Source organism: Aythya fuligula, chromosome 1 (assembly GCF_009819795.1).
Source record: "Aythya fuligula isolate bAytFul2 chromosome 1, bAytFul2.pri, whole genome shotgun sequence".
In the NCBI taxonomy this organism is placed as follows: domain Eukaryota; kingdom Metazoa; phylum Chordata; class Aves; order Anseriformes; family Anatidae; genus Aythya; species Aythya fuligula.
Window position 1 is genome coordinate 28,136,549 of NC_045559.1, and position 12,779 is coordinate 28,149,327.

Below are 12,779 nucleotides of genomic sequence, written 5' to 3' on the forward strand. Positions count from 1 at the left end.
CTATGACTGAGCATGTCTGAATTAGGCTTATTGCTTTTTTCTATGGCTTGTTACCTAAAGATAATCATGCACCAAGAGAAAATTCAGGAAACAGCCCTGGTGTTTAGTGTGATTTAGGTGAGACTAAAAGCCTGGTGTCTGCCCTAAGAAGAGCCCAGAGAAACAGACCTCACACAGCAGGCATCCTGTAGGCTCCTGTTTACTGCAGGTATGCCAGAGACTCCACTGCTCCAACATCACTGGTCTCTCATACAGGGTCATGCCCAAAGTTTGTCAGGGAGGAAAGGATGGACAGGTTATGTTGCACTACAGCCATTTTCCAGATGACGGCCACAAATGCTATGATAGGCTCTATATTAAAACAAACACCAAGGCTGTATGTTACTGGAAACCTAGAATTTAAGAAGAAAAGGGATGTTTTAAGCCTTTTTTTTTTTTTTTTTTTTTTTTTTCTTTCTTTCTTCTCCTTGGCTCAATACTGCCAGTGTGAAATTATTGCCAGTGTGAAATATCACTTTGACTGTGAAAGGTTTGGTTGTAATACTTGGCTGAAGCTCCATAATAATCAAGTTATTTAGTTGTTAGCTCTGCAACAAATCTTTTAAAGTTGGTTTAAAACTTATTGACATGTTTCAGGATGTTAGGACACTCTGTTACAGGAGGGACCTTGACATTCTTGTTCTCAAGGCAAAGTAAAATTTTGGAACTTTGTGGGAATGATGCATTCAGTGGGAGTGAGCAAATGTGTGGGTGATCTGTTGCTGATGTGCATGCTGACAGCTGGATGCCTTGGCAACTCTTGATAGCAATCCATAAATGAGTTTTAGTAATGGGCTGGAGGCACTGAGGGGGTATGCAGAAGTTTGTAATACTAGTCTAGATCTTCAAAGGCATATAGAAGCCAAATGCTCATTGAGATAAAGAAATTAATTCAATAGGTATTAGGAGCTAGATCCAATAAAAAGCTTAGGCTTAGAGTTAAAGCAGGATTGAGGTTGAATCTGTGTAAGTCCAAAATAATGATCTCAAACTCTTCTTTACCTGGAGACCATAAACACTGAAAGAATCTAGCCTTTTTATGATGAACCTAGGCACTTTTTAAAAGAGCATGATATTCCCTTACTTTTGGCGGTTGCTCTCTGCAGTTTGACAGGTCCCTGGTCTAAGTGGTTCAGCATTTAAACCTCACTAGGGTAGAGAACTTTGGTGTTACTTCACTTCCCAGTACATTGGGAACTCTCAGGTAGTGCCTAATATATTCTGACAGGGTCAAGGTTCTCAGTTGGAGGGTTAAAAAGGTGCAGAAAGCACCCTGCATCTGTCATGCTGAAATTGTCACTTTGCAGTCGAGTACCAGACCCCTGGGGCCTGAGAGACCAAGAACACAAGAAAAATCATAGTCTAATAGTTTTAAAAAACAGACCAGAAGAAAGAATCTTTAGTTTCAGTTCCCAGTTCAAAGTGTTTCTCAAACTAATTTACCCTATAATGTTAAAAAAAATAAATAAATCAGAAAATTCAGAGTGAGGACCAAAACTGTTTCCTGTCCTGTTAGGTAAATGTAGTCTACTAAACTGCAGGATTCAAGTCCATGTTTGAATATCTTCAGTTTTACCAAATTTATGCCTTCCACCCATCAGGATATACTTTGACAATGAGACTACTATTGTTTTCAAGAGGAATCTGGTCCCCAGGGCTTGGAAGTATCCATATGCATAGGTGGGCTCTTACTTTTTCAAATTAATTAGCTCAAAGTGGTTCCCTGGCCAAAATTATAGCTACCATTGGCTTTCCATTTGAGGCTAGAGAATTTGCAGCCCACATTCTGAGAGAGTTTTATTCTCTCAGAGCTATTGTCCTGAAAGAAATCTGTAATACGTGAAAGATCTGATTTTTAGAAAAATCTAAGTCAGACCTACAAATGCCTGAGAGACCTAAATAACCTTGAATACTTTGGACACAGGCCTTATTGCAAGCAGAGCTGAGCAGCCCAGCCATCATGGAAGTGGACAAGCCTGCTTGTGATTTTTGTTGAATATTGGGGAATCCAAGGAGTACATACTTTGGGACTCTTGTGCACTTTGACCTGGGAGCCAAGATATCCTGGAGCCACGGGAACTCTTGTGTGGTAGTCTTTGTTTGTAGTACGGAAGTTGAAAGTGGTTTCTCATTTATTTCAGCCCAAGTTATTTGGTTGTTTGACAAAGATTCAGCTCAACTAATTGGACAGCAATAAAAGAGGTCAGGGATAACTGATCGGTCCAGGAGTATGGGTAGAGGAAAGTTGTTTGATTGAATCAGTGTCTAGAGAACAGCAGAAAAATATTCTGGAGAGCCCAGGAAAATCAGTATGATCTGAAAAAAAAAAAAGAATGTAGATGATAAATAGAGAGGATATACTAGTACAGACATTCTTTAAAAATTAGTGGGTTTCAACAATGTGTCATAATACATTTAAACCAGTTGCTAAATATTAGCTAAAGTTTAGCTAAGTTGCTTCAATTTCTACAGAAAGCTAGCTCAAAATAGCTGTATTCCTGTGTCCAACAAATTAGTCTGGGTATGCCTTTTTAACAGGTACAGTCATTCAGAGTTGGAATTTACGGTAAATATTTGAATGTTAGAATAAGCATATTTCACCTACATACAAGTGGAATACTGTTAGCATTTCTCAGATTTGGAATGGGATTTTTATGTTCTATGTTTAAGATATTTAGTCAGCATATCGTACGTTATGATTGCAAAATAGGACTCTAGACTGATCTGTGAACACAGGTGCCTGAACTTTTAAGTACCTATGTACTTAAAACAACAAAGCAAGTAATTTTATCTTTTTTTTTTTTTTTTAATTATTTGTCATTTGATAAGATATCTTTTAAAAATCCTCTTACTTTTGTTTGTAGTATGAAAACAACACCATTAAGACATTGGAAAAATATTCATCTTTTACTTATTTCAGGGAAGAAATAAGTAAAATGTGTAGGTTTTTTTTTTTTTTTTGCTGTGATTCATTTTGCTTGCCTACTAGGCCTCAGTAACATATTTATAGTCAATAGTTTCATTTCTGGTATTTTCTAGTTAGTTCTTCAGGCTACACTACAGAAAGAAGTTATGACTCTCTGTGACAGGCCCATGGCCATGAAAGGTTCAACTCTGATACAATACAGTGGAAAAAAGCTTGCTTGTATTGCTACATGTATATGAGGTATATACATCTCATACCATGGGAATTATGTCCCATGACTATTATCTGAATTGTACATGTAACAAATAAACACATTTTTGTATTGTGGCATACATAATTTGTTGAATTTACTTAAATAGAAATATGGGGCAGCAGGGAAAGGAATGGGAAGAATGTCTGTATCCACATACCTTGCTAGGAGATAGTGAGAACAAACTACATCATTAATTTAAAAAATATTTGATGTTAATTGCTTGTTGCTTCTTATCTATCAGTAATTTTTGTCTTGACACTAGATAGGCTGCACAAACAAGCTATAGGCTTCTAAAGGTCAATGTAATATTGAAAATGAAAAATAAGGTGGGCAAAATATGAACTAGAACCATAAAGGAAGGTTAGTATGGTAATTTTCTGTGTCACTATACTAATTTTTTGGTACCTGAGTGGTATATACACTGCTGAAGTAAATGCCTAAGCTCTCTAGTCATCAAACCTAAGAGAATCAAAATAGATATTGTGTTGGAAAGGAAGCAGACTAAGTTATCTAACAGGAGAACCTGATAGCAGGGCTGGGTCTTACATCCTTGCCCTGTCAGAGGGATTAGGTACTTAATTCTGGGCTGCAGGGGAATGTTTTTATCAGATCAGGTTTCATATCGTGCAGCCTTCTTGTGCAGTGAGGTACCTAAACTGCTACTTTCAAAAACAGAACACTTTGCAGAAAACAATCTCAGAGACTTGGGACTGAGGATAGGAAAAGTTTAACTCCTTAAAGCATGCACTAGGACATTCATGTAAGAGGGAACATATGGATACAATCCTTGTTCCTAGAAAAACTCAAATATTTTATATGAAATTCTAATAAGATAAGTAATAAGTACAAAACTGACACCAAGATTTCATATATCCTCAGCTAGGTCCGCTTCTTCCTCAGATTATAAAATCATTCTTCCAGGCCTACACCAGTGCCTCATGAATCAGTGCTGGAGAATTGTTCAAGTCATGAAGGTATCATAGAAAAAGGGGTAACATCACCAGTGGCTGAACCCATTGTGCTTTTTGAACACCTTGAGCTGGTATCTGTACTCTAAGTTTAGGCCTCTGATTGGACCAAGTAACTGGACTGGTAAAATGCTTAAATGTCTCAAAAGATAAGTGGAATTTGTGGATTCCTCCTAAATCCCAACACAGGATTATATCTTCAGGACATTATATGTCCTTTTGTGGATCTCTGCTAAGTTTTCTAAAACTTGTATTTTTTTTTTTCTGAAAGCACTGTCTGCAAAGCAAACCATAGAGATACATAGATAATAAGGGAACTCATGATACTTTGCTGACCTAAGAGGTCTTGAAGCTGCTGAGGGTTCAGAATTGAGGTGGTAGTCCGGAGTTCTGGTCTTTAGGTATAGGGGGGGAATTTCAGACCAAAACTAAAAGCTCAGATATACATCTGAGTGAAGACAATATTTGTGAAACAGGGTAGGTAGGCTGAAGGGAACTGATAGTTTCTCAGTTCTGAACAGACATGAAGTAGGTGAGTTGAGTCATTTAATGAGTGAGGTATGTATAACTTGGTGGTACATACAAGGTATGTGTGTGCATATGCGTAGGTGGCACTAGGACAAGTGGGTGGAAAGGTGAGAACTAGATTTCATGGGTGAGTGAAGAAGAAATAATAAACAGCATGGATAATTGTAAAGTTTCTGAACAGCCTCTCTAAAAACACGAGAGTTTAATAAGTTCTGAGTAGGTTGGACAGATAAATATGGTATTAGCTATATAGATTAAAGTACTAAAAATGAAAGTATATGCTAACTTCTTTCAGTAACTGTTATCAGTTACTACTTAATAGCATTGCAGTGGATTATATCTTGCCCTTGAAGTTAATATTCAGTGATTTAAGATCAGAGAATGGCTCTGAGGACCAGAAAAAAAGACTTTCTCAGGATGCTGTACCCTCCATGAAGGGACTGCTGCCAGCTGAGCTGGAGTGGGAAACTTACCTCATAGCCTTTTTCTCATCTCAGTCCCCAATGACAAGCACCTATGGGTATTAGCAGTAAACAAGGAGCACATGGTACACATCAGACTATAAGAATGTAAGGAAATTCAGTGAGGAAATACAAAAATATCTTAACTAATTAAGCTTCTGTACTTCCTGTGTGGCCTTGTAAAGTTCTGAGCCACCTAGGATTTTCTCTTTTTTCCCCCTCTTTTTTTTTTTTTGTTTGCTTTTTTTTTTTTTTCTTTCTTTTCATTTGTTTTTGTTGGTTAGTTTTGTTCTTTGGCTGTAAAAAGACATTCAGATTCCAAGGGACCACAGGGCACGAACATGCCTTGCATATCCTCTTATCTTTTATAGCAAGTAGATCACAGAAAAGTAGTCTCATATGAGCCTCTATACAGGTTGTATTTTTGTGGAAATTTCTTCTCCTTTCCACCAGTGTAATCTTTCTGGGCCTAAGCTTGCCAAGTATTTGTGTTCCTGGCACTGTCTTCTCCAAGACAGAAGACTGCTCCATACTGCTATACTTCCCAAAAAACTCCAAAGGGGGAATGAGAACTGCCAAAGGATAGATAGTGAAGGAGCCATCTTACTAATTAAAGTTCTTTATTCCAGGGCAACCAGGAGCAGATTGAACTCTTTAAATACAGCAACAGTGATCTCTTTGGGGAAAAGCCCTGGTCAAGCTCCTTCATACAAGCTAAACGCTTTTCTGTCCCTCTGAGTATTATGGATCAACTGAGATCCATGACTGACAGGTGGCAAGAGTAGGAGGTCTTTTGTGTACATTTCTTAGTTCTTAGAATAGTCTAGGCTGTTGAATGGTTCAGGGACAGAGGCAATAAAGGAAGAGTGACAGAGAGAAAGCAAGCAAGCTTGTCTGTACTGTTCCAGAGGAGGAAAGAGGTTCAGAAATAGGCAAATTATCTTCTGAGTTCATTTGAGTTTGTGATCAACACATCACTGTTCTCATGCTGCACTTTGTAAAAGGACACAAAACCAGATGTGCCTTTTCATTTTCATTTCCAGCATATTAGTAATAACAAAAACATAATTAAAAGACGGCTAATTGATGAAGGTTGTGATCCTGGCTGTAAAGGCAATGCCTCTATTGGCCTTAGAGGTGAAAGGGACAGGCTGCCGTAAATGCAGAGCATTTGGATGGAGTGGCCAGGACGTGCTAACTGCCCTCTTTGCTGGGATTCTGCTTCCATGTTTCACGTACACCCACTCACGTGACCATTATCAGTCTCTTAAGTCACCTATGTCCTGGAGCACAGACACTTGTCTTCAATCTTATTTTAATTTGCATGGTAAATTTCCAGTATAGTAATATGCTGTTTTATTCATTACATGATATATAATTTGATATAAAGAAACATTTAAATAAGCTGTTCATTGTCTTGAAATTGTAAAACATTGCAAGATATAAAGTACAAGAAACTCAACACTATGAACTGCTACTGCGACCTTTTAGACTAGCTGATCTGGACAAACTTACACCTGTAGCTGTACATCATCTTTAGCACAGATATATCGACTGAGAAGCAAACATAATGATTTTTTAGAAGTGTGTTGTCTGAAATTGCATAAAGCAATAGCATGACTTGCCATGTAATAAATGTATATTCCTTTTACTTCTGCAAAAGTAAAGAACTTACAAATTTATTAAACACAGGTTATAAATTAATGACAACTGTATTCTCATCAATACTAATCTTAATAAAACAGTGCTAAACCATTTCTATTTTGTGGATGCAAAGCTACACATTTTACCATGTACAAGACATCACAATTTTCATATTTCTTTGATTTGTGGAATATTTAAGTCATATTTTTGTGAGCAAGTCTGCTTCACTGGCCAAAGGGCTGGACCCAGGAAAGGGCTTAGGTGGCTACCAACGAGGAGTGAAACCCCAGGCGTCTGTATAAGACCTTTGTGTTCTCTATGCAATGCAATGAAAAATGAAGCACTTCTGAATGACATCTTAGAAACCTGACTATAGTTTATTTTCTTGTTTTGAAAAGAAAGTCATCTGGAGAGTCTAGACAAATTCTGAAACATAGAAGTCACAGGTCAGTGGGCACAGTGGGGAAGATATCTTACCCACTGATACCAAGATATCAATACTCTGCAGTCTTATCCCCTGTGAACAACCTGTTCTGAACTTCAGGTGGGGCATTTGGCTGCCCCACCACTACTTGCACATTTGTATTTCCTTCTCCAAGGTCACAGGGAGGAAGAGATATCAGGTATATGTGAGGTCTCCTAACAGGGTTGACCAGGGCAGACCATGGATCCTGCTTCACAGTCAAAAGCTGCCATGAACCATTTTGATTTTGGATTAACATAACTAAACTGCACCTAATACTTCTTTTAAACACTTGAGACCTTTATAGGATATAAGCTAATGTTATCCAACCTATTCAGTGCATGAGAAGAGATAGCAATTTGGAATAGAACTTTGGAATGTTACTCTTAAATAAGTTAGTAATAAAAAGTTACAATTCCGCTTCGATACCTACCTTATTTCTTTCCTGACAATATTTTGCCTCCTGTTTGGTATCAGAACTATAATTAAGAGAACTTTCTTATTAAGTGCCCTGTTCTTTAATATTTATGTCCTTTTAACCATTCATATTCCACAAGTACTCTCATTCAATTCAACCTTATGATTAGTGCATTTGTCTTTTTATACTTTTGATGAACACAAAGACAAAGACAAATATTTATTCAAAGATATAACAAATGTATTAATCATATGCAAATAAAAAGATTATTTAATTTATTACTTTTACATTACTGGTGAGCAAATCATGACCCAAATCAGACAGATGCCAAATAGGCTGGTGCTGGCAGTCAAAAAGATAAAGCTCTGCCATGGAGAATCTGAAGAGAAGTGACTGCAAAAGCAGCAAAGTAAAACTCCTGACCCTGCAATTCTATTGAACAACTACTCTCCTAAAAGGACAGTAACTCTTCTAGTACTACAGATGCTCAAAATTTCAGGGAGAACTTGTCTAACCATATAAAAAAAAAAAAAATACAGTCCTTCAAGTGCCTACCATGTTGTCTTCACAATATTTTTCACCTAATTTAGCATCCATGGTAAAGAATATTATTTCTGCTATAATTTTGGCATGAGGGATCCTGCAGAGGCTGTGCTGTGACTGTAGATACTTTTAAATAGTGCATTACTGATAGATGAAGGCTTGGTCAGCATGAGGCTGCTCACCTGCAGGGCAAAAATTGTTAAACACTGCCAGTGTGACAAGTGAGCCCTCCCTGTGAAGAGTTATTCTGATCTACTGAGATGGGAAAGTGGTTTTTGGTTGTCTTAAAGTATGGGACAACTAGCCCACATCTGCTTGGAGGAAATAGTTCATACGTTGACTGAGTAATGCTTAAGGTGGCTGGGGAGACTTAAAGTTACTGGAGGGATTTAAAGTCATCCAAACCAAATTATTTCACAGATCTCAGTCTGGAATATATAAACTTTAGACAAATTCTTCACTTGGTTTTTGCTTATAAAATCTTATTGAATTCATATAAATAATAAAGAAATATAAATTATAAGTTGCATTGTGTCATTCTGTAGCTCAAGAAGTTGATGAAAATTCACATTGATAATTAATTCCTTTAAAGTATTAATGGAACAACTTTCCCATAAAAATCTACGCATTGGACAGTGCTGAAGAAAAAATGCTTAAAGCAGCATGCCTTGGACATGACCTGTGGAGATTGTCTATGTTGCCCACCATAGACTGGTAGGTCTAACAAATCACACTGTATTACTTTTTAGGTAATTTTGGCTACAGATTTTATTATATTCTACAGCAATAATATATTTCATTACACAGTATTGACAACACCTCCTTGTTATTATCACTGGTGCTCTATATGCATATTTTGGGCTAAATATTTTCCCATAACAAGATACTAAAAACACAGCTGGATATTCATCCCTTGAAAATTAATGGAAATTAAAAACACCATAGAAAATCACAGACACAACAAGGACATTTTTTGAGGATCCTGGCTACTTGCTGGGAGCTGTAGACATCTCCTTTGAGCTATGAAATGAGAAAAAAGCAGATGAGAGGGCAGAGGAAAAACAGAAAGAAACCATTGTAGCACAATCCCCTTGTGCATGGGTGAATTTCCAGACAGCAATCCCTACCTGTCCTGCAAGCACTGATTAGGCTGGCAATAGCTCCCCTATTTATGATCTATCCTCCTGCAGTGCCTGGAGAATGGGACTAGGGTGGGTTGGATTTGTGGGCCAAATCCTCAGGTGGCTGGCTCTTATCATTTAGTGTGGGGATCCCCTGGGCTCCTGGGCCCTCTGGTTGTTTAAGACAGAAGAAGGTCCAGTTGGCACCCACAACCAGAGCTGCAGGGGATAATATTGAGGGTAGAAATGGGGAAAAGTCTGCGCTGGAGTGGAGTCTGGCTCTTTTCAGCAGGTATGTAAACTATTCATGCCTTGGACAGCTTTTAACTCAGTGTTTGAGCAATGCTTGGCATAACAAGGCCCAAATTTTTGAGTCTAAGGAGTAACAGCTGTGTTTTTAAAGGTATTAAGGTAGTGAAATCAATGAAAGGTGGTTAAATCACCTTTTAATTGGTCTCTTACCTCTTAATAAAAGATATGGGATACCTTTTTCTTTTGTAAAACATTTTCAGAGCATTTACTATATTATTTTTATTCTAACAAGTAAAGAGATTTTAAGACCAGGTGGAAGTGTGTATAATAGGGGCAACGTGAGAGACGCTGGCCAAATGGGGAAAAATATCTCTAAAACTTGCTGGCTGTTTCATCTGCAGGAAAGAGGAATTGCAGGCTGATGGCAGCTGACAGGAGCCAGAGCTCAGGGATGTGGGATGTGAGTGTCCCAGGAGCCAAAATGTTCTTTGACATCTCTGGCAAAAAATGACCATCATTATTATGATCTCCTGCATAGCACAGATCATGGCACTACAAATAATGATCCCAGGATGAGACAGTGTCTTTTAAAAATGGACCAATTCTTGATTTAAGGTGGAAGAATGAGAATGTATTGTGTCCTTTGATAATCTGTTCCAGTGGTTAATTATTCTCACTGTCAAAAACATGTGTCTTTTTTTTCTTGTTTGGATGTATGCTAATTTCAAACAGGTGTTTGGTTTTATTGTGCAATTAAAACACTGGAGAAATCTACAAGGCACTTTACACAAATGAAAATTCTGAAATGCTTTTTTATTATAAAACTTTTCAATAGTATAATTATGATAAAACAGTTTTTCAACTCTCCTTCTAACTGGCTTGTAATGATTTTGGAAAGAATTTGGCACTTTAAAGCTATAATTAGGAGGTAAAGATGTAAGACATTTTTATTTCTATAAAATGAATTTAGCTTTTATTTTAATTTTGAAAAAAAAAAAAAAAAAAAAAAACACAATATTTTAAGTTAGTGTTTTTTACCAGCTTAACTCTTACAAGAACACTCCTATAACATAAGGATTGTCTTTTGCAGTCAAAGTGGGACTACACTAAGCATGGGATAAACAACTCTGAACCAACCCCAGAATAAAATTATTCTCAGAGCCAAAGTGAGGTTCACTTCTCAAAGAATGGGGAAAAAATGGAGCTACAACAGGATAAGATCCATGTGCTCTTTTGCACGGCCATTGCATCCCATTTTCTGCCTGAACAGAGTCACTACACACACCTGCCCCCCTCCCTATGGCCCAAAACACTGCTTTCTCCTACCACCTCTACCATCCTACAGCTCACCAGCAGCCACCCCACAGTCTGCCTTCCTTCTTGGCAAGTGCTTGGCAGCAGCAGTGCTGCCTGCTTGTGCATGCTGTCTGCAGAACCACGTGGCTGCATCCAGAACAGGGAAAAGAGGTAATTCACAGGGACATTGCCTAAGGGTCAGAAGCAGGCGTGGAGATCAGCCACACCTGATGGTGACGGTGTCAGTGGTTCAGACTAAAACCTGTACAAGGCTAGAGTAATGTGATATGAAATGCATCTGCTGGCAGCAGTGTGGCATGGGATGCATTAGCCCCCACCTTCTGCATGCTATGGCTGGGGAGAGACTCACATTTTGTGTGCTGTTTGTGTTTGTTTAGTACTATGGCTCTTCTTGCCAAAGCTCTGCCTTATGTCCTCATATAGATAACTAGCATATCTCATGTGGAAGATCTGTGTGCATTTCCTTTCTTCACATGCATTATTAGCGATGAGAGTTTGTAACATCTCAGGGAAGAGCAGAATTTTCTTCTCTGGATTACAACCAGATCTTGATATACAAGGCACAGCATTCAAACTTGGTAAGATTTGCATAGCTCACTTCTTTCCTTACAGTTCAGGAGGTAGAAGGGAACCAGCAGCATGGTAAGCAATATGTCCTGCTGGGCCTGGCATATTTCTTTTGTGAATCCAAGCAGCTCCTGTGGCAGCTTAGATAAGCTGAAATGCAAGCTCTTCAAGCAAAACATCAGGTGAAGATGTGACTTTAAGCTGGCCAGTAGGAAAAAATGATCAGGGAGGTCGCAAGTGAAATGTCATGAAAGAGGCATACCATTTGGCACGTTAGTGAAGGTGCCTTGTGATTTTGGGTGCTTGGCTGAAATAGAATATGGGCCAGGCATCTTTGGATGGGCACAGGAGCTGCTTTTGGAAATATTAGCTGTGATGTTTCACACATGATGTAGTCACACCGTACTCAACAGGGCACTGGGGGTCATGACACAGTACAGAATTTGTACCTACAGTGTATGCACAGAAGAGCCCATTGCTGCTTTTACACCTGTGTCAAGCGTGATCCTTTCCTAGAGTTAGGATGTTGACTTGCATAAAATTAGGGCAAATAATATCATGTACTGAATAGTTGTCATAAAAATCTTCAATAATTATAGTTTACACTAAGATATAAAAACATAAATTAAAGTTTGTATCACTGATTTCAAAGTCTGATGTTAGATATTTGTAATACAACTAAGTCTGTAATAAGCCAGGCTAAATGAGAACGAGATTTACAGAGGGTTAGTTTAAATGCTAAATTTTTCTTTTATTGTTATTTTTACTTCCCAAAATGTTGTTGCATACTGCATTGCTCAGAAATTCATTTAATTTATTTTATAAAAGTATTATCTTTTTACTGTGAGATGTGCTTGTGAGTCACACTGCAGAGACAAACAATGCTATATTCGGCAGCTCAGCAGCACTGATGTAGCTGTAGAAAGGAGCTGTGTCCCAGGCAGTGCATGAATCTTTAACAAGGCTATCAGTACTCCACCTAGATGCTATAGTTATGGTCACATTAGGAATAACAGCTAAAACTGTACAGATATGTGGTTTCCAAATCGTTACTGCTGATGCTTATGTACTAGATTTGGCAGAAAGAACACAAATTGAATTTCAAATTTCCAACATGGCAAAGCTGAGCTGTCAATGGAAAAAATTGCTTTTTACTTTGTAAAGTGAGCACGTTTTTTTTAACTGAATTTATTCAAATTCTGCATTTTAAAATATCATATGTACACCTATAGTTGCAAACTCTAAAAGTAAGAATGTAAGAAGAAATTAAGAATGCCTG